Source organism: Lactuca saligna, chromosome 3, assembly GCF_052625555.1.
Source record: "Lactuca saligna cultivar CGN05327 chromosome 3, ASM5262555v1, whole genome shotgun sequence".
In the NCBI taxonomy this organism is placed as follows: Eukaryota; Viridiplantae; Streptophyta; class Magnoliopsida; order Asterales; family Asteraceae; genus Lactuca; species Lactuca saligna.
The window spans coordinates 45,509,017-45,517,027 of record NC_136419.1 but is presented as its reverse complement, the minus strand read 5'-3'; positions in this window follow the sequence as shown (position 1 = coordinate 45,517,027).

Genomic DNA, 8,011 nt, shown 5'->3' with positions numbered 1-8,011 from the left:
TTTCAGAACTTGATAACATGGTTTTCGATACAAACGACATTTTACTTATAATGAAAATAAACCATTTGTACAAATTCAGTGACTAGTTTCCAATTCAAAAGCATGCTTATGAACTCACTAGTTTTATGCTGATACAATTTTAAAACCGTTTGTATTCTTAGGACAACGTTAGATAGGTACCTTGCCAACTCTTGGAGAAGACAGAGCATTTTGGAGTCTCATCTTTATCTTTTGCTTATACTGATGTATACTAACTATGTTTTCAAATAGATGTAAATATTCATATTGTAATTTAACGGTTGTGTTTACTTTGATTGCTATGATACGATTGTTGTGATACTACGCACGACGTCACCCGCCCCCGGACGTTTCCGCCATTGTTTTTCTGACGGTTCGGGGTGTGATAGATTGATATCAGAGCTATTGTTTATAGTGAACTAAGCATACCTAACCTTACATGGTATACAACTATAAACACTAAAGGGGCCGAAGCACTCTGAACTAAAATTATACTTTTAAAATATAAGTATTTCACAAGAAGTATACAAGTATACCTACGTACCAGAAACAGTAATCACTAGTAGAACAAAACAAAAGTATTTGGATGTTGGATACAATGGTTAAACTTGGGCAGTTATGTAATCATGTCTAGGGTCAATATAGCCTGATCAACTATATTCATTCGAGAAATGACCAACATGTGCTTGGGGGGGATTGTGGTGTTGCAACAGGCCTAAAACTTACCAAGTATCCATACAACAAGATATCAATATAGTAGAATCTATAACTTAAAATACTATAGGAGTATTTTACCCAGAACCAAATACATTGTAGAGATTCACTTCTAAGTGTTTCTACTCGATCCTTTTAGCAATAACTTATGTGCATTGGTAACTTTTCCTTGATTATCGTTTAGTAGAACACTCTAGCCATCATATTGAGATATATCTTGCTTCATATCTCTTGATTCAATTCCAGATGACTTACCATCCTCTTCTTCCTGACTATTTTTAGAGCAAGATGGCTCCAAAGAAAAGAAACAACAAAAAGAGCAACAGTTCCTCGATGGATCCAACACCACCACCACCTCGTCAGTTCGATCCCGCTATATTCCAGGCAGCCGTTACTGCTGTTGTGACTACCGCATTGTCACAGATAAATCCTGGTATTTCTGGTGGTTCTGGGAGTGGTAATCATTCCCAAAATCATGAAGGTAGTCAAGGACACCAGAAGGAGTGCTCCTATAAATACTTCATGAACGTAAATCCCACATCCTTCGATGACAACGGATTTGTTATGGCCCTGACTCTGTGGTTCGAGAAGATTGAGTCTATCTTCAAAATTTGTTCATGTTCTGAAGCCAACAAGGTGAAATTCACCACTTGCACTGTCACCAACAGAGCATTGACCTGGTGGAATAGTCGGGTCAAATCCCTCACCCTGCTAGTAGCAAATGCTATGGGTTGGGAGAGCTTGAAGGAGCTCATGCTCGCTGAGTACTGCCCACGGGGCGAAATGCAGAAGATGGAGCACGAACTCTGGAACCTAAAACTTCTTTGCTTGGGAATGGTCACCCCGGAAAGACCTAGCACTTCTTTGCCTGGGAATGGTCACCCCGGAAAGCAAGAGGATAGAGAGATACATTTGGGGATTGACGCCCCCAACTCAAGGAAATGTCTTGGCTGCTAGGCCAATCACTTTTGACCGTGCCAAGTGTCTAGCACAGACTCTCATAGATCACGGGGATGATCTAGATAAAGTGACAGCCGTTCCTAAACCAGCGAAAGGAAGTGGCGAGAAAAGAAAGTTCTGGCCGCAGCAAAAGGGCCAGTCTTCGCAGGAGTCCTCCACAAAATAGCAAATTGTGGCAGTCCACGCTGCCACTACTCCTGCCGCTGCTCCTGCAACTCAAGTGGATATGTTGGAAATCTGCCAAAGTGCGACAAGTCTAACTTTCATCATCTTGGGCAGTGTCGCGAGATGTCGTGCAAAAGTTGTGGCAAGAACTACATGTTCCTTTTATAGTGCAAGGCCAGGGTGCGACAAGTCTAACTTTCATCATCTTGCATATGGGCCGGTTACGCCCGGCGTAACCTTGGGTACGCCCAGTGTACCCGGATGACCTGCGTACAAATTAAGCGTACGAGTACACGCGACGTACACCCCAGTACGCCCAGCGTACTCACCAATCCACTTTTCAACTTTAAGGGACTAATTTGCCAACTCTCCAAAATAGAAGGGTCATAAAGCTAACCTGGATTTGGGGCTGTTATATTATGGCCTATAAAATAGGACTTAATCTGCAAACTGAAAGGTGCGATGAAGTCATATATCTTGCAAAATTTAGTATCAACAGGTTTATGTATGAAAAGAACATTTTTCTTGAGAATATAAGTATTTCCTCTTTTGCTTATAATATGTAAAACTATCATGAATATCTCATAAACTATACCTATTATAGTTTTTTAAAAAGTGTATTTCATTTGAATGATAAACCTTGGTGTATTACCAACATTGCATGTAAAGTAGTCTATAACGTTAGAGGTAATGTTATTTTATGTATTTAACATTTATACATAAGATTTAGGTAAAACATTAGAACTTATATGCAACGATTTGTATTTTAACATAATTTTTTCTTGCATTTCACTTGTACCCCCCCCCCCCCCCCCCCACCTTAAAACATAGAAAAGACGTGAAAATATAGGGGGTATGAACTCACATGGTAAGTGTGATGCTTTGATGGACTTTTCTCGGACTACACTTCGATCGGAAATTGGTAAATTTCTCGGGAATCTTGAGGCTTCGAACTTTCGTCAGATCTTGGATATGAAACTGGGATGACAGGATAGTCTCGAGAGGATAAAAGTATGAAAATTGGGAGAGATAATGGTAAATTAGCAACTAAAATTCGGAACCCTTGCATCCTTTTTATAGTGATGGAATAGGTCTCAAACATAGGGTGTTCCCTTGTACGCACCGCGTTCGGTCAGGCGTGACGCTCCATCGGCTGTTGAGCTTCGGATGCGATCGGTGATGTGACTAGGGAGCGATGTGGACCAACCGAGGCCCTGTTTTGAGAACGCAGGGTGTTCCTCCGTGGACCAGCCTCGCAAAGTGTGCCCAAATCTTTAAAAATTTGTAACTTTCACATATGAGCTCCGTTTTTGACGTTCTTTATATCCACACGTAGATGAGATTATACTCTACAAATTTCGTTTAGAAAAATCATAACTTCCTCATACAAAGTCAGATTTGGACGTTCTTTTTATGTACGTTTATGGTTTGATGATATCTACGACATTTATTTAAGTACCTAAGACTAAAAAGTATCTTATTGAGACTTCACGTTTTATGCTTAACAATGTTTTACCGGTTTTGTTGCAGATCTTTGATTGTTCATAACTTCTTCGTTATAACTCGTTTATTCGTGTTCTTTATATTTTGAAAACCTTGTTACGATATCTACCACTTAGTATATTCATAAAGAGAGTTTTGAACATTTCATTTTTGACTCTTATATTAGTAATCTCATTATAGGTTACAGTATTTGATCTTAGATCGGTACATTGATTCGAAATATCGGGTTGTCACATCTTCCCCCTGTTAGAGAGAATTTCGTCCCGAAATTTCTTCTAAGATAAGTATTTATGGACTAGGGAAAAGATGCGGGTATTTTTGTTTCATTTGATCTTCGCGATTCAAGGTGTATTCAGGCCCTCGCTTTGCATTCTAGCGGACCGTCACAATTGCTATGGGACTTTGTTTAGTTCTTTTAATTTCCATATCCATGATTTATACGGGTTCTTCTACGAAGTGAAGACTCACGTTGATTTCGATTTCGTCTAGAGGGACGACGAGGGTCTCATCAGAAAAACACTTCTTTAAGTTTGACACAAGAAAGGTAGGATGTACATTATTGAGTTCCTATGGTAATTGAAGTTTATATGCTATCGCGTCGATCCTGCCAAGGATCTCGAATGGTCCAATATACCATGGATTTAGTTTCCCACATTTTCCAAAACGTATTAATCCCTTCCAGGGTGAGACCTTCAATAGCACTCGGTCTGCAACCTAAAATTCCAAGGGCTTCCGTCTTTTGTCCGCATAACTCTTTTGTTTGTCTCTTGAAGCTTTAAGTCGTTCCCGGATTTGGGCAATCTTCTCAGTCATTTCTCTTATGATTTCCAGGCTTATGAGAGTGCTGTCAGTATTTGTCCCCTAGGTAGTTGCGTGTCACCCACTTCAGCCCATCACATAGGTGATCTGCACTTGCGGCCATAGAGGGTTTCGAATGGAGCAACCTTGATGCTAGTGTAATAACTATTGTTGTACGAGAACTCGACTAGTGGTAAATGGATATCCCATGCTTTACCAAAATCGATCACATAAGCTCTTAGCATATCTTCCATGGTTTGATTCGTTCTCTCACTTTGTCTGTCCGTTTGTGGATGGTAAGCTGTACTTATGTCCTAGCCTAGTTCCTAGAGATTTTTGTAAAGACTACCAGAAACGTGAGGTGAGTCTACTATTTATGTCCGAGATATTGGATATTGGTACACCATGCAGTCGCACAATCTCTCTGATGTATGTTCAAGCTAGTTTCTCCATCTTGTCAGTTTCCTTTATTGGTAGGAAGTGTGTGGATTTGGTCAATCCATCGACAATCACTCCAAATGGTATCATAACCACCCGTTGACTTGGGTAAATTAGTTATGAAAACCATTGCATGGATTATGCCTGATTCATCTAATACATTTTCGTGTATACGGTCGAATATAGTTAAGATTGAAAAGGCAGTCAAACAAATGATTCATCTCTAAGGCCACATCTAGACAAGGAAAAGGAGTCAAAGTAGAATCATCAATTCTAAGCTTGTAGAATCTTAATTACATACTACTCTTACGTATACATTTGATAGTATTAGATAAATCACATAAATTTTTGTGGTTTTTGTTGGTGAACTTGACTTTTTGTTCGAGTAGTATTCCTAGAAACTCTGTTGGCAGTACTTGAGCAAAGTTATAGAAAATTTGGTGCTCCTTACGTGACTACTTCGTTGGAGGTTTTTGTTGGTTTCCTTGATTGTCATTACGGTTTGAAGTGTCGACTCCGTTTTCATTTTCTTTTGTGTGGTTAGGGTTGAATTGCGCCATGACAGCTGCCACTACAACCATTATAGTGGCTTGGAACATAGCGGATTCTATGTGTAGGATCAGGGTTTCATTTGATGGTTCATCAAATTAGTCGTCTATGCAAGGTAGTGGGTAACGATTCTTAATGGTAAGCTTGTTCAGTTCTCGATAGTCGATGAACATACGAAACAATCCGTCTTTCTTCTTGACGAACAACACCGGTGCTCCTTATGGGGAAAAGATTGGTCTAATAACTCCTTTACTGAGAGGTTCATTAAGCTGACTGGAGTGTTCCTGCCTCTTTGTTGGAGTTAGAAGGTAAGGCGATTTAGCTACAAGGGTGGTTCCTGGAATTAAGTCGATTCGAAACTCAACCTGACGTTGTGGTGGTAATCCTGATCGTTCTTCTGGAAAGATATCAGGAAGGTCGCGTACTTTTGGGATATTATTTGGTGTTCTTTGCTTAATGTCCAAAAGCTATTGGGTAGGTTAGAAGGGTGTGGTACCCCTCACGTGGGTACTTCTGAAGGGTTTTGCGTTATAAGTCGTAAAAATTCATCTGACGGTTGTTTAAGGGAAGAGTTCCTTTCATCTAACACATAACTTTGAATGGTAAGAACCAAGCCAAACCATGTCGGATGATGATGTCGTATCTTCTTAATGATTTTAATATCATGTTGGTCTGGAATAAGACATGATTACTAGGACGAAGAACTAACCTTGGTATTAACACTACGAACCCTATTGTATCACAAATTACAAGTACTAACTAAATTAACAAGGGTTCTGATAATTTGAAATATTGAACTTTCGTGAAATAATCCCTACTAGGTTTTTCTATTATCATCCGGTGTGTGCAAGAAGGTATAATTATGACGTAACATGTAAAATTCTGTAAAATCTAAGGGGTCTAATTATTGAGGTTTAGATAGGTACCAAAATTTCCTAGTAGAGTTCCTTGTTGCTTTTTCATGTTCTGTTATTACACTCCCCCCGTTCCCCGTCATTCCTCTATGTTGAGCAGTCCCTCTTGAAGTGTCCTATTTCACCACAAAGGTGGCATATTAGACTGGCTCCCACATTGTTGGTTGAAGTGATGAGCTCGACCGGGTCCTACAAAAATGGACCGTGTGCCCCTTCCTGTTGAATCTATTGCAATGCACAACTCGACAGACTCCATAATGATGGTAGTTGTAATTAATGCAGTGTGGGAGGTTTCCTAGGTATGGTGTGGTCGGTGTTGGGATAGCAGGCCTGATGGGGATATTGACTGCCCCAACTTGATGCCCTTCTGAAGGTACTTGAATTGAACTGCTCCCTTTCTCTTTCTCGAACTTTCTTTTCAGGATATTAGGTTTGAGGTCTGGAGTGTCTTTACAAACAGGCATGCGTTGCTGTACTTGGTTATCACCGTGATTGGGGTTGTCGATAACAAGTATCCGAATCTATCTGGAGAGTTGGTGCTTTGCTAGAGGTTTGGTTACGTTTCTTCAGAGGCATGATTATGTTATATGATAAGAAAATGAGTTTGTGAGCGATTATGGTTGGCTCTAGATGTATTCTAATCATTCATGCGAATGTAAAATTTTCCTTTTGTTATAATGTTCTCGATTATTCGACCTATATCCCTATGATGCAGTCCTGGTAAAGAGTAGAAGTAAGTTTCCAAAATGGTTATGAGATGAGTGTTTATCCAACTAAATCATCTTTGGTTGGAGGTATAGTGCTTTCCACTTTTGAAAAGATTTGAAAGTGATACATGATGGAGTCTACACAAGGTAGACTTATCAGTTTCAAACTTATTCACTCTCAACTGGAATTCCGTCATCCGATATATTGCTATTAGCCATAACGGAAAGACGATAAGCTTAAAACCTAATGCGAGAAATGTAATCACTAAATCACTAGGTGGCATTAGTAGTCATTACTATGACAAAGAGGTATTGAAGCACTTCGCATGGAACACACGTGGTTTTTCCTTGGTTCTATGATTTAATTCGAGCGGTAATGGCTCGTTCTCCCCTGGTATCTACATGGTGTCCTTCTCCTTTGTAGGTACATGGAATTTCTGTGCCGTCTTAATTCTGATTCTAACACTGATCCCTATTACTTCACAACAGAGAGTTCGAATCCTGGAAGTTCACGCGAAGTTTTACTCAGTGTCTTTAACAAGGTAACGGCATGTTGTGGTTTCTATAGTTTCGTCTTGGTTGTGAATACAGACGATGTTAATTTCAGAGGCAACATCTATCAACTAAGTTTGCAAAGATGGAGATAATAATAAGATTAGACGTTTACCGATGCCATTAGTATCAAAGATGTGATAAGCTCGGGAAAATTGTCCTTGGAATAGGTCTTATATCACACCAGAATTGAGAAAATTTTGATAGTACAAAGACCTAACCGAATGAAAGTTCAAGGTCTTAACATAAGCATGAAATTAATACTAGAGTCTATACATAGACCTAATTTATATCCAAAATAGAGAGTAAAGTAGACTCTACTTGCAACGAGAACCGATCGAATGAGTCCTTGATTCTGCCAGACGACGCTCCATGTCCAACATGTATCTTTCAAACGTTGCCTGATGACCTTGAAGTTCCCTGACTTCAGCCTGGTTTGTAGTTAGTTCTCTCTGCAGGGTCATATTCTGGTTCAGGGTTCTTCCATGAGTAGTCTCTAGATGGTGAATGCAAACTGTATTGACTCCTGCATCGACATTAACCTCCATGACCCGGTTGATGGCTACCCTTCCCTGTTCCTCATTACGAGCAACCCTGCGAACAAGAACATGTACGATTCTGTCTACTGAGCCTCCCTCACTCAGATTGTTGAAACTTCGGTCTCCGTTGTAGGGTAAGGGTTGACCTTGCTCG